At 38.1% G+C, this 14127-nt stretch overlaps 1 protein-coding gene and 1 pseudogene across 6 annotated transcripts in view; one reads left to right on the forward strand and one right to left on the reverse strand.

The window, feature by feature from the left end:
• Nucleotides 1-14127, forward strand: part of SCAP (SREBF chaperone) — an 89989-nt gene that overhangs the window by 15788 nt on the left and 60074 nt on the right. For 3 of the 6 annotated variants that reach the window (XM_033413061.2, XM_004283875.4, XM_033413064.2), the window contains exon 1: nucleotides 10600-10756. The exons of 1 other annotated variant lie outside the window; for it this stretch is intronic. The gene's annotated coding sequence lies outside the window, so the exon portion shown is untranslated. Of the gene's footprint in view, nucleotides 1-10598; nucleotides 10757-14127 lie in introns of those variants that run through there. 2 more of the 6 variants (XM_033413063.2, XM_033413065.2) reach the window with 1 other exon arrangement.
• LOC125965577 (40S ribosomal protein S11-like) lies at nucleotides 9589-10143 on the reverse strand (annotated as a pseudogene).

Here is a 14127-nt window from a genome sequence, read left to right on the forward strand (position 1 = left end):
TCTGGGTTCTCTGTCACACCTAGAAAGATTTTCCCTAGTAGAAGACTATGAAAAATTATCCTGTGGTTTCTTTTTTTTTTTTTTTTTTACTTTATCTATTTATTTTTGGCTGTGTTGGGTCTTTGTTGCTGCACGTAGGTGTTCTCTAGTTGCGAGAGCAGGGGCTACTCTTTGTTGCGGTGCGCGGGCTTCTCACTGTGGTGGCTTCTCTTGTTGCAGAGCACGGGCTCTAGGCGCTCAGGCTTCAGTAGTTGTGGCTCACGGGCTCTAGAGAGCAGCCTCAGTAGTTGCGGCACACGGGCTTAGTTGCTCTGCGGCATGTGAGATCTTCCCAGACCAGGGCTTTAACCTGTGTCCCCTGCATTGACAGGCGGATTCTTAATCACTGTGCCACCAGGGAAGTCCCTATCCTGTGGTTTCTTAAAGTACTTTTTCTATTTCATTTTTTACCTTTTAGTCTTTTATCCATTTGGAATTTATTTTGGTGTGAAGTGTGGGTCCAACTTAATTTTTTCCCAATTGGCCACCCATTTGTTGCAGTACCTTTTATTGAACAATTCATCTTTTTCCTACTTGTTTAAATATCCCCTTTCATTTACTACATATGATAAACTTTGCCACATATCATGTACGTTTGGGTCTGTTTCTGGACTTTCTGTTGTATACATTAATCGATGTTTTAGTGTGTTGTTAACCACATTGTTTTAATTACCCAAGTTTTATAGCGTGTTTCGATATTTGGTAAAGTTAATTCTCATTTATTATCTTTATTTTTCAGAACTTTCCTGGCTATTTTTGTTTTTCTATATGAACTTCAAAGAAACTTTGCTAGTTAAAAGTCCTGTTTGTTTTTATTGGGACTAAGTTATTTACATTTTTAGGTTAGTGTAGGAAGAGTGACATTTTGATGATGAGTCTTCCCCACTAAGAAGATTGCATGCCTTTCTCTTTGAGTCTTCTTTTATTTTTGAGAGATTTCTTGACATTTCTTGTCAAGTTTATTCTCAGTTCTTTTTTTGTTTTTACTGCTGAAGCATTTTATCTTCTACCTACTTGATGATGTATGTGAAGACACTGATTTCTCTATATTAATTTTCATCACATTACCTGATTCTTTTATCAACTATAAAAGGTTTTCAGTTGATTCTCTTGGATTTTTCAGGTATATAATAATATTATCTGCAAATAATGATACTTTAATCTTTTTTCCCCCAGTTGTATACCTACGTTTTCTTTCTGTTGCCTAATTGTGATAGGTAGTACCTCCACAACAGTAGTAAATAGTGGTGGTGGAGTGCATAGATAACTGTGTTTGGCCTCTGACTTTAGTGGGAGTTCTTCTAATGTGTTCCTATTGGGCTTGGTTTTAGCTTTAGGTGGAGAAGGTTGTAAATATATAGTTGATGTCTGTATCTTACTGTATATTTTAAAATATAAATATGTATATAAATATTTGCCAAGCATTTGTCTATTCTTATTTAATTTTTTCAGTTTTACTGAAGTATAATTGACAAAATTGTGTATATTTAAAGTATACAACATAGTGATTTGACATATGTATATTTTGTGAAATAATTACCACGGTCAGGTTAATTAACATATCCATCACCTAAGTTACCTTTTTTTTTTTTGGTAGTGAGAATACTTGTAGTCTATTCTCTCAGCAAATTTCAAGTACAAACAGTATTGTTAACTATAGTCACTCTGCTCTGTGTTAGGTTCCTCAGAGCTTATTCATCTTATAAATGAAAGCTTCTACCCTTTGACCAGCATATCTCCATCTCTCCGAGGCCCTGGTAACCGCCATTCTACTCTATGAGTTTGACACTTTTTTTTTCTTTTTAAGATTCCACATAGAAGGGAGATCATGCAGTATTTGTCTTTCTGGCTAATTTCACTTACTGTCATGTTCTGTAGGTTCTTCCATGTTGTTGCAAATGGCAGGATTTCCTTCTTTCTCACGGCTGAATAATATTCCAATACACACACCCCCACACACATCTTCCTTATCCATTTATCTGTTAATGGACAGTTAGGTTGTTTACATATCTTGGCTATTATGAATAATGCTGCAGTGAACATAGACATGCAGATATCTCTTCAAGAAGTGATTTCACTTTCTTTGGATGTATACCCAGAAGTGGAGTTGCTGGATTATATGGTAGTTTTTTTTTTATTTTTAAAATTTTTATTGGAGTATAGTTGACTTACAATGTTGTGTTAGTTTCAGGTGTACTGCACAGTTATACACATATATATATCCACTCTTTTTTAGATTCTTTTCCGATATAGGCCATCACAGAGTATTGAGTAAAGGTCCCTGTGCTATACAGTAGATCCATATTAATGATCTGTTTTATGTATAGAGGTGTGTATATGTCAGTCCCAATCTCCCAATTTATCCCCCCACCCTTACCCCCAGTAACCATAAATTTGTTTTCTACATCTGTAACTCTATTTCTGTTTTGTTGATAAGTTCATTTTGTACTTTTTTTTCCCTCTGTACGCGGGCCTCCCACCATTGTGGCCTCTCCCGTTGCAGAGCGCAGGCTCAGTGGCCATGGCTCACGGGCCCAGCTGCTCCGCGGCATGTGGGATCCTCCCGGACCGGAGCACGAACCCTCGTCCCCTGCATCAGCAGGCGGACTCCCAACCACTGCGCCACCAGGGAAGCCCCATTTGTACCCTTTTTTTAGGTTCTACATATAAACGATTTCATATGATATTTGTCTTTCTCTGCCTCACTTACTTCATTCAGTATGACAATTTCTAGGTGCATCCATGTTCCTGCAGATTGCATTATTTCATTCTTTTTTATGGCTGAGTAATATTCCAGTGTATATATGCACCACATCTTCTTTATCCATTCCTCTGTTGCTTCCATGTCTTGGCTATTGTAAATAGTGCTTCAGTGAATATTGGGGTACATGTATCTTTTCAAATGATGGGTTTCTTTGGATATATGCCCAGGAGTGGGATTGCTGGATCATATGGTAGCTCTACTTTTAGTTTTTCAAGGAACCTCCATACTCTTCTCCATAGTGGCTGTACCAATTTACATTCCCACCCACAGTGTAGGAGGGTTCCCTTTTCTCCACACCCTCTCTAGCATTTATTGTTTGTAGATTTTTTGAAGATGGCCATTCTGACCGGTGTGAGGTGATACCTCACTGTGGTTCTTATTTGCATTTCTCTGATAATTGGTGATGTTGAGCATCTTTTTGTGTGCTTTTTGGCCATCTGTATGTCTTCTTTGGAGAAATGTCTATTTAGATCTTCTGCCCATTTTTTGATTAGATTGTTTGTTGTGACATTGAGCTGCATGAGCTGTTTGTATACTTTAGAGCTTAATCCCTTGTCAGTTGCTTCATTTGCAAATATTTTCTCATATTCTGAGGGTTGTCTTTTCATTTTGTTTATGGTTTCCTGTGCTGTGCAAAAGCTTTTGAGTTTCATTAGGTCCCATTTGTTTATTTTTGTTTTTATTTTCATTACTCTAGGAGGTGGATCGAAGATCTTGCTGCGATTTATGTCAGAGTGTTGTGCCTATGTTTTCCTCTAAGGGTTTTATAGTATCTGACCTTACATTTAGGTCTTTAATTCATTTTGAGTTTATTTTTGTGTATGGTGTTAGGAAATGTTCTAATTTCATTTGTTTACATGTAGCTGTCCAGTTTTCCCAGCACCACTTATTGAAGAGATGGTAGTTTGGTTTTTAAATTTGGGGGGAACCTCCGTACTGTTTTCCATAATGGCTGTACCAATTTACATTCCCACCAACAGTGTACAAGGATTCCATTTTCTACACATCCTTGCCAACATATGTTCTTTTTATGGAAGCCATCCTAACAGGTGTGTGATGATATCTTATTGTGGTTTTGATTTGCATTTCCCTGATCACTAATGATATTGAGCATCTTTTCATGTACCTGTTGACCACTTGTATGTCTTCTTTGGGAAAATGTCTATTCTGGTCCTTTGCCCAGTTTTTAATTAAGTTATTTGTTTTGTTTGTTTTGTGTTGTTTTGCTATTGAGTGGTATATGTTTGGATATTAACCCCTTATCAGATATATGGTTTGCAAATATTTTCTCCCTTTCCATACATTGTCTTTTCATTTTGTTGATTGTTTCCTTTGCTGTGCAGAGCCTTTCAATTCAATGTAGTACTTTGTGTGTGTGTGTGCTTTTTATGCCTGTGCTTTTGGTGTCATATCCAAATAGCATTGCCAAGACCAGTGTCAAGGAACTTATTCTCTATGTTTTCTTCTAGGATTTTTATGGTTTTAGATTTTACACTTAAGTCTTTAATCCATTTTAAGTTAACTTTTGTGAGTGGTGCAATATATGGATCCAGTTTTATTCTTTCGTGTGTGGATATCCTGTTTTCCTAATGCCATTTATTGAAGAGATTGTCCATTTTCCATTGCATATTCTTGGTTCCTTGTCAAAGTTTAGTTGACCCTACATGTGTGGGTTTATATCTGGGTTCACTGTCATGTTCCATTGGTCTGTGTGTCTGTTTTTATGCCAGTACCACACTGTTTTGTTACTATAGATTTTTTTGTTGTTGAATTTTATTTTATTAATTTTTTTATACAGCAGTTTCTTATTAGTTATCCATTTTATACATATTAGTGTATATATGTCAATCCAATCTCCCAATTCATCACACCACCACCACCCCCGCCCCTTTCCCCCTTTGGAGTCCATACGTTTGTTCTCTACATCTGTGTCTCAATTTCTGCCCTGCAAACTGGTTCATCTGTACCATTTCTCTAGGTTCCACATATGTGCATTAATATATGATATTTGTTTTTCTCTTTCTGACTTACTTCACTCTGTATGACAGTATCTAGATTCATCCACGTCTCTACAAATGACCCAATTTCGTTCCTTTTTATGGCCGAGTAATATTCCATTGTATATATGTACCACATCTTCTTTATCCATTCGTCTGTTGATGGACATTTAGGTTGCTTCCATGTCCTGGCTATTGTAAATAGTGCTGCAATGAACATTGGGGTGCATGTGTCTTTTTGAATTATGGTTCTCTCTGGGTATATGCCCAGCAGTGGAATTGCTGAGTCATATGGTAATTATGTTTTTAGCTTTTTAAGGAACCTCCATACTGTTCTCTGTAGTGACTGTATCAATTTACATTCCTACCAACAATGTAAGAGGGTTCCCTTTTCTCCACACCCTCTCCAGCATTTGTTGTTTGTAGATTTTCTGATGATGCCCATTCTGACTGGTGTGAGATGATATCTCATCGTAGTTTTTGATTTGCATTTCTCTAATAATTAGTGATGTTGAGCAGCTTTTCATGTGCTTCTTGGCCATCTGTATGTCTTCTTTGGAGAAATGTCTGTTAGGTCTTCTGCCCAATTTTGGATTGGGTTGTTTGTTTTTTTAATACTGAGCTGCATGAGCTGTTAATATATTTTGGAGATTAATCCTTTGTCCGTTGATTCGTTTACAAATATTTTCTCCCATTCTGAGGGTTGGCTTTTTGTCTTGTTGTAGTTTCTTTTGCTGTGCAAAAGCTTTTGTTTCGTTAGGTCCCATTTGTTTATTTTTGTTTTTATTTCCATTACTCTAGGACGTGGATCAAAAAAGATCTTGCTGTGATATATGTCAAAGAGTGTTCTTCCTATGTTTTCCTCTAATAAGAGTTTTATAGTGTCCAGTCTTATATTTAAGTCTCTAATCCATTTTGAGTTTATTTTTGTGTATGATGTTACAGAGTTTTCTAATTTCATTCTTTTACATGTAACTCTCCAGTTTTTCCAGCACCACTTTTTGAAGAGACTGTCTTTTCTCCATTGTGTATCCTTGCCTCCTTTGTCATAGATTAGTTGACCATAGGTGTGTGGGTTTATGTCTGCGCTTTCTGTCCTTTTCCATTGATCTGTATTTCTGTTTTTGTCCCAGTACCATATTGTGTTGATTACTGTAGCTTTGTAGTATAGTGTGAAGTCAGGGAGTCTGATTCCTCCAGCTCCGTTTTTTTCCCTCAAGACTGCTTTGGCTATTTGGGGTCTTTTGTGTCTCCCTACAAATTTTAAGATTTTTTTGTTCTAGTTCTGTAAAAAATGTCACTGGTAATTTGATAGGGATTGCATTGAATCTGTAGATTGCTTTGGGTACTATAGTCATTTTCACAATATTGATTCTTCCAATCCAAGAACATGGTATATCTCTCCATCTGTTTGTATCATCTTTAATTTCTTTCATCAGTGTCTTATAGTTTTCTGCATACAGATCTTTTGTCTCCCTAGGTAGGTTTATTTCTAGGTATTTTATTCTTTTTGTTGCAGTGGTAAATGGGAGTGTTTCCTTAATTTCTCTTTCAGGTTTTTCATCATTAGTGTATAAGAATGAAAGAGATTTCTGTGCATTAATTTTGTATCCTGCAACTTTACAGAATCCATTGATAAGTTCTAGTAGTTTTCTGGTGGCATCTTTAGGATTCTCATGTGTCATGCAGTATCATGTCATCTGCAAAGAGTGACAGTTTTACTTTTTCTTTTCCAATTTGTATTCCTTATATTTCTTCTCTGATAGCTGTGGCTAGGACTTCCAAAACTATGTTGAATAATAGTGGCGAGGGTGACATCCTTGTCTTGTTCCTGATGTTAGAGGAAATGCTTTCAGTTTTTCACCATTGAGAATGATGTTTGCTGTGGCTTTGTCGTATATGGCCTTTATTATGTTGAGGTAGGTTCCCTCTGTGCCCACTTTCTGGAGAGTTTTTATCATAAATGGGTGTTGAATTTTGTCAAAAGCTTTCTCTGCATCTATTAAGATGATCATATGGTTTTTCTCCTTCAATTTGTTAATATGGTATATCACATTGATTTACGTATATTTAAGAATCCTTGCATCCCTGGGATAAATCCCACTTGATCATGGTGTATGATCCTTTTAATGTGTTGTTGGATTCTGTTTGCTAGTATTTTGTTCAGGATTTTTGCATCTATATTCATCAGTGATATTGGTCTGTAGTTTTCTTTTTTTGCAGAATTTTTCTCTGGTTTTGGTATCAGGGTGATGGTGGCCTCGTAAAATGAGTTTGGGAGTGTTCCTTCCTCTGCAATTTTTGGAAGAGTTTGAGAAGGATGGGTGTTAGCTCTTCTCTAAGTGTTTGATAGAATTCACCTGTGAAGCCATCTGGTCTTGGACTTTTGTTTGTTGGAAGATTTTTAATCACAGTTTCCATTTCATTACTTGTGATTGTTCTGTTCATATTTTCTATTTCTTCCTGGTTCAGTCTTGGAAGGTTATGCCTTTCTAAGAATTTGTCCATTTCTTCCAGGTTGTCCATTTTATTGGCATAGAGTTGCTTGTAGTCTCTTAGGATGCTTTGAATTTCTGTGGTGTCTGTTGTAACTTCTCCTTTTTCAGTTCTAATTTTATTGATTTGAGTCCTCTCCCTCTTTTTCTTGATGAGTCTGGCTAAAGGTTTATCAATTTTGTTTATCTTCTCAAACAACCAGCTTTTAGTTTTATTGATCTTTGCTGTTGTTGTCTTTGTTTCTGTTTCATTTATTTCTGCTCTGATCTTTATGATTTCTTTCCTTCTACTAACTTTGGGTTTTGTTTTTTCTTCTTTCTCAAGTTCCTTTAGTTGTAAGGTTAGATTGTTGGAGATTTTTCTGGTTTTTGAGGTAGGATTGTATTGCTGTAAATTTCCCTCTTTGAACTGCTTTTGCTGCATCCCATCAGTTTTAGATCGTCGTGTTTTCTTTGTCATTTGCCTCTAGGTATTTTTTGATTTCCTTTTTTCCTTTTTGATTTCCTCAGTGATCTCTTGGTTAGTTACTAACGTATTGTTTAGCCTCGATGTGTTTGTGTTTTTTTACGTTTTTTTCCCTGTAATTGACTTCTAATCTTATACCTTTGTCAGAAAAGATGCTTGATATGATTTCAATTTTCTTAATTTTGCTGAGGCTTGATATGCAACCCAAGATGTGATCTATCCTGGAGAATGTTCCGTGTGCACTGGAGAAGAAAGTGTAATCTGTTGTTTTTGGATGCAACGTCCTATAAATATCAATTAAATCTATCTGGTCTATTGTGTAATTTAAAGCTTGTGTTTCCTTATTAATTTTCTGTTTGGATGATCTGTCCATTGGTGTAAGTGAGGTGTTAAAAGTCCCCCACCATTATTGTGTTACTGTCGATTTCCTCTTTTATAGCTCTTAGCATTTGCCTTATGTATTGAGGTGCTCCTATGTTGGGTGCATATATATTTACAATTGTTATATTTTCTTCTTGGATTGATGCCTAGATCATTATGTAGTGTCCTTCCTTGTCTCTTGTAACATTCTTTATTTGAAAGTCTATTTTATCTGATATGAGTATTGCTACTCCAGCTTCCTTTTGATTTCCATTTGCATGGAATATCTTTTTCCATCCCCTCACTTTCAGTCTGTATGTGTCCCCAGGTCTGAAGTGGGTGTCTCGTAGACAGCATATATATGGGTCTTGTTTTTGTATCCATTCAGCGAGCCTGTGTCTTTTGGTTGGAGCATTTAATCCATTCACATTTAAGGTAATTATTGATATGTATGTTCCTGTTACCATTTTCTTAATTGTTTTTGTAGGTCCTTTTCTTCTCTTGTGTTTCCCACTTAGAGAAGTTCCTTTAGCATTTGTTGTAGAGCTGGTTTGGTGGTGCTGAATTCTCTTAGCTTTTGCTTGTCTGGAAAACTTTTGATTTCTCTGTTGAATCTGAATGAGATCCTTGTCAGGTAGAGTAATCTTGGTTGTAATTTATTCCCTTTCATCACTTTAAATATATCATGCCACTCCCTTCTGGCTTGTAGAGTTTCTGCTGAGAAATCAGCTGTTAACATTATGGGAGTTCCCTTGTATGTTATTTGTTGTTTTTCCCTTGTTGCTTTCAATAATTTTTTTTGTCTTTAGTTTTTGCCAATTTGATTGCTATATGTCTTGGCATGTTTCTCCTGGGGTTTATCCTGTGTGGGACTCTGTGCTTTCTGGACTTGGGTGACTATTTTCTTTCCCATATTAGGGAAGTTTTTGACTATAATCTCTTCAAATGTTTTCTTGGGTCCTTTCTGTCTCTCTTCTCCTTCTGGGACCCCTATAATTCGAATTTTGTTGCATTTAATGTTGTCCCAGAGGTCTCTTAGGTTGTCTTCATTTCTTTTCATTCTTTTTTCTTTATTCTGTTCTGCAGCAGTGAATTCCACCATTCTGTCTTCCAGGTCACTTATCCGTTCTTCTGCCTCAGTTATTCTGCTCTTGATTCCTTTTAGTGTATTTTTCATTTCAGTTATTGTATTGTCCATCTCTGTTTGTTCTTTAATTCTTCTAGGTCTTTGTTAAACATCTCTTGCATCTTCTCGATCTTTGTCTTCATTCTTTTTCTGAAGTCCTGGACCATCTTCACTATCATTTTTCTGAATTCTTTTTCTGGAAGGTTGCCTATCTCCATTTCATTTAGTTTTTTTTCTGGGGTTTTATCTTGTTCCTTCATTTGGTATCTAGCCCTCTGCCTTTTCATCTTGTCTGTTGTTCTGTGAATATGTTTTTTGTTTTTTTTTTTTGGGAAAATAACTTTTTATTTTGTTTGGGGCAGTGGGCAGGGGTCTGGTCTCAGAACTTCTGGAACTGTTTCTTGGTGCCAGCAGCCTTGGTGACCTTGAGCACGTTGAAGCGCACCGTCTTGCTCAGGGGCCGGCACTCGCCCACTGTGAACAATGTCACCAATCTGGACGTCCCTGAAGCAGGGGGAAAGGTGCACAGACATGTTCTTGTGGCGCTTCTCGAAGCGGTTGTACTTCCGGATGTAGTGCAGGTAGTCTCGGCGGATGACAATGGTCCTCTGCATCTTCATTTTGGTCACCACACCAGACAGGATTCGCCCTCGGATGGAGACATTACCAGTAAAAGGGCATTTCTTGTCAATGTAGGTGCCCTCGATGGCCTCCTTCGGTTTCTTGAAGCCCAAACTAATGTTCTTGTAGTATCACGGGAGCTTCTCCTTGCCAGTTTCTCCAAGCAGAACCCTCTTCTTATTTTGAAAGATGGTCGGCTGCTTTTGGTACGCACGCTCCGTCTGAATGTCCGCCGTCTTCCCGGCCGCCTGAAAAAAGGCTGAATATGTTTTTTTTTTTTTTTTTTTTTTTTTTTGCATTACGCGGGCCTCTCACTGTTGTGGCCTCTCCCGTTGCGAAGCACAGGCTCTGGACGCGCAGGCTCAGCGGCCATGGCTCACGGGCCCAGCCGCTCCGTGGCATGTGGGATCTTCCCAGACCGGGGCACGAACCCGTGTCCCCTGCATCGGCAGGCGGACTCTCAACCACTGCGCCACCAGGGAAGCCCTGAATATGTTTTTTTGTTCCACAGTCTGCAGGATTGTAGTTCTTCTTGCTTCTGCTGTCTGCCTTCTGGTGGATGAAGCTATCTAAGAGCCTTGAGCAAGTCTCCTGATGGGAGGGACTGGTGGTGGGTAGAGCTAGCTGTTGCTCTGGTTGGCAGAGCTCACTAAAACTTTAATCCACTTGTCTGCTAATGGGTGGGGCTGTGTTCCCTCCCTGTTGGTTGTTTGGCCTGAGGCGGCCCAACACTGGAGCCTACCCAGGCTCTTTGGTGGAGCTAATGGTGGACTCTGTGAGAGCTCACACCAAGGAGTACTTCCCAGAACTTCTGCTGGCAGTGTCCTTGTCCTCATGGTGAGACAGAGCCACCCCCTGCCTCTGCAGGAGACCCTCCAACACTAGCAGGTAGGTCTGCTTCAGTCTCCTATGGGGTCATTGCTCCTTCCCCTGGGACCCGATGCACACACCACTTTGTTTGTGTCCTCCAAGAGTGGAGTCACTGTTTCCCCCAGTCCTGTTGAAGTCCTGCAATCAAATCCCGCTAGCCTCCAAAGTCTGATTCTCTAGGAATTCCTTCTCCCGTTGCCGTACCCCCAGGTTGGGAAGCCTGACGTGGGGCTCAGAACCTTCAATCCAGTGGGTGGACTTCTATGGTATAAGTGTTCTCCAGTTTGAGAGTCACCCACCAAGCATTTATAGGATTTGATTTTATTGTGATTGCGCCCCTCCTACTGTCTCATTGTGGTTTCTCCTTTGTCTTTGGATGTGGGGTATCCATTTTGGTGAGTTCCAGTGTCCTCCTGTAGATGATTGTTCAGCAGTTAGTTGTGATTCCCTATAGCTTTTTAATATAGTTTGAAATTGGGACACATGATGCCTATAGCTTTGTTGTTCTTTCTCAAGATTGCTTTGGCTATTGGGGATCTTTTTGTGGTTCCATACAAATTATAGGATTATTTTTCTTGTTTCTGTGAAAAATGCCAATGGAATTTTGATAGAGGTTGCATTGAATCTGTAGATTGCTTTGGGTAGTATGGACATTTTAACAATATTAATTCTTCCAATCTACGAACTTGGGAATATTTTTCCATTTATCTGTGTCTTAATTCCTTTCATCAGTGTCTTTTTTTTTTAAACTTACTAATTTGTTTTAAAAATTTTTATTTTTTATTTTTGGCTGCGTTGGATCTTCATTACTGCATGTGGGCTTTCTCTAGTTGCGGTGAGCAGAGGGTACTCTTCATTGCGGTGCGCGGGAATCTCATTGCGGTGGCTTCTCTTGTGGAGCACCAGGCATGTGGGCTTCAGTAGTTGCTGCATGTGGGCTCAGTAGTTGTGGCACACGGGCTCCAGGGTGTGCGGGCTTCAGTAGTTGTGGCTCATGGGCTCTAGAGCACAGGCTCAGTAGTTGTGGCCCAGGGGCCTAGTTGCTCCATGACATGTGGGATCTTCCCAGACCAGGACTCAAACTGATGTCCCCTGCATTGGCAGGTGGATTCTTAACCACTGTGCCACCAGGGAAGTCCCCATCAATATCTTATAGTTTTCAGGGTACAGGTCTTCACCTCCTTGGTTAAATTTATCCCTAAGTATTTTATTCTTTTTGTTGCTCTTGTAAATGGGTTTGTTCTCTTATATCATTTTCTGATAGTTTGTTGTTATTACATAAAAATGCAACTGACTTTTGTATATTGATTTGATATACTGCAGCTTTTCCGAATTTATCAGTTTGAATAGTTTTTTTGGCAGAGTTTTGGACATATGATCATGTCATCTGCAAGCAGAGACAATTTTATTTCTTCCTTTCCAATTTGAATATTAAACAAATTTTTCCTGTCTAATTGCTTTGGCTAGGTTTTCCAGTCCTATGCTGAATAGAAGTGGTAATAGTGGGCATGCATGGGAATTCCCTGGCGGTCCAGTGGTTAGGACTCCATGCTCTCACTGCTGAGAGCTTGGGTTTGATCCCAGGTAGGGGAACTAAAAGCCCACAAGCCAAGCAGCACCCCCCCCCCCAAAAAAAAAAATGGAGTGGCACCCTTGTCTTGTTCTGGCTCTTAGAGGAAAAGCTCTTAGCTTTTCACCATTGCTTATGATGTTAGCTGTGGGCTTGTCATATGTGGCCTTTATTATGTTGAGGTACATTCCTTCTGTACCCAATTAGGTTTTTAATCATGAAAGGATGTTGAATTTTGTCATGCTTATTTTGCATCTATTGAGATGATCATAGGATTTTTATCTTTCATTCTGTTAATGTGGCATATCCCACTTATTAATTCGCATGTGTCGAACCATCTTCATTCACATCCCAGGAATAAATCCACTTGATCATAGTGTGTGATCTTTTTAATGTGCTGTTGAGTTCAATTTAGTACATTTTGTTGAGGATTTTTGAATCTTTTTTCATCAGGGATATTGGCTTATAATTTCCTTTTCTTGTTGTGTGCTTGTCTGGCTTTGCTATCAGGGTAATGCTGGCCTCATAAAATGAGTTTGGAAGTGTTTCCTCCTCTTCAGTGTTTTTTGAAGAGTTTGAGAAGGATTGATATTAATTCCTCTTGAAATGTTTGGTAGAATTCACCAGTAAAGCCATCTAATCCTGGACTTCCATTTGTTGGGAGGTTTTTGATTACTGATTCAGTCTCCTTACTGGTAATCAGCCTGTTCAGATTTTCTATTTCTTCATAATTTAGTCTTGTTGGTCACATGTTTCTAGGAATCTATTCATTTCTTCTCATCAAATTTGTTGACATCTCATTTTTCATAGTAGTCTCTGTGATCCTTTATATTTCTGTGATATCATCTCCTCTTTCATTTCTGATTTTATTTGAGTCCTCTCTCTTGGTGAGCCTAGCTAAGGGTGTGTCAGTTTTGTTTGTTCAAAAAACCAGCTCTTGGTTTCATCCATCTTTTCTATTGTGTTTTTAGACTCTCTTTATTTCCACTTTGCTCTTTATTTCCTTCCTTGTAAGTAGAAGGCTTAGTTTGTTGTTCTTTTCTTAGTTCCTTGAGGCATAAAGTTAGCTTGTCTATTTGAGATTATTCTTTTTTCTAAACATAGACCTTTATCATTAAAAACTTTCCTCTTAAAACTGCTTTTGCTGCATTCCATAATTTTTGGTATGTTGTGTTTCCATTTTAGTTTGTTTTGTAATTTTTAAAATTTCTCTTTTGATTTTTTCTTTGGTCTATTGGTTCTTCAAGAGTGTATTGTTTAATTTACACATATTTGTGAATTTTCCAGTTTTCCTCCTGTTACTGATTCCTAGTTTCATACCATTGTGGTCAGAAAAAATACTTCATTCTTATGAAATTTGCTAATACTTGTTTTGTGACCTAACATAGGATCTATCCTGGAGAATGTTCCATGTGTGTTTGAGAAGAATGTGTATTCTGGTGCTGTTTGGATGAAATATTCTGTATGTCTGTTGGGTCCATTTGGTCTAGAGTATAGTTCAAGTTCAAATGTTTCCTTACTGATTTTCTGTCTGGACAATCTTTTGTTGAAAGTAGGATATTGAAGTCTCCTACTATTACTGTATTGTTGTCTATTTCTCCCTTCAGATCTTTTAGTATTTGCTTAATATATTTAGGTGCTCTGATAATGGGTACATATATATTTACCAGTGTTAAATCCTCTTGATGAACTGCTTTATCATTATATAATGACCTTTTTTGTCTCTTGTTAAGTTTTTGACCTAAAGTCTATTTTGTCTGGTGTAAGTATAGCCACTCCTGCTCTCTTTTGGTTTTCATTTTCATGAAATACCTTTTTC

Source organism: Orcinus orca, chromosome 10 (assembly GCF_937001465.1).
Source record: "Orcinus orca chromosome 10, mOrcOrc1.1, whole genome shotgun sequence".
NCBI lineage: Eukaryota > Metazoa > Chordata > Mammalia > Artiodactyla > Delphinidae > Orcinus > Orcinus orca.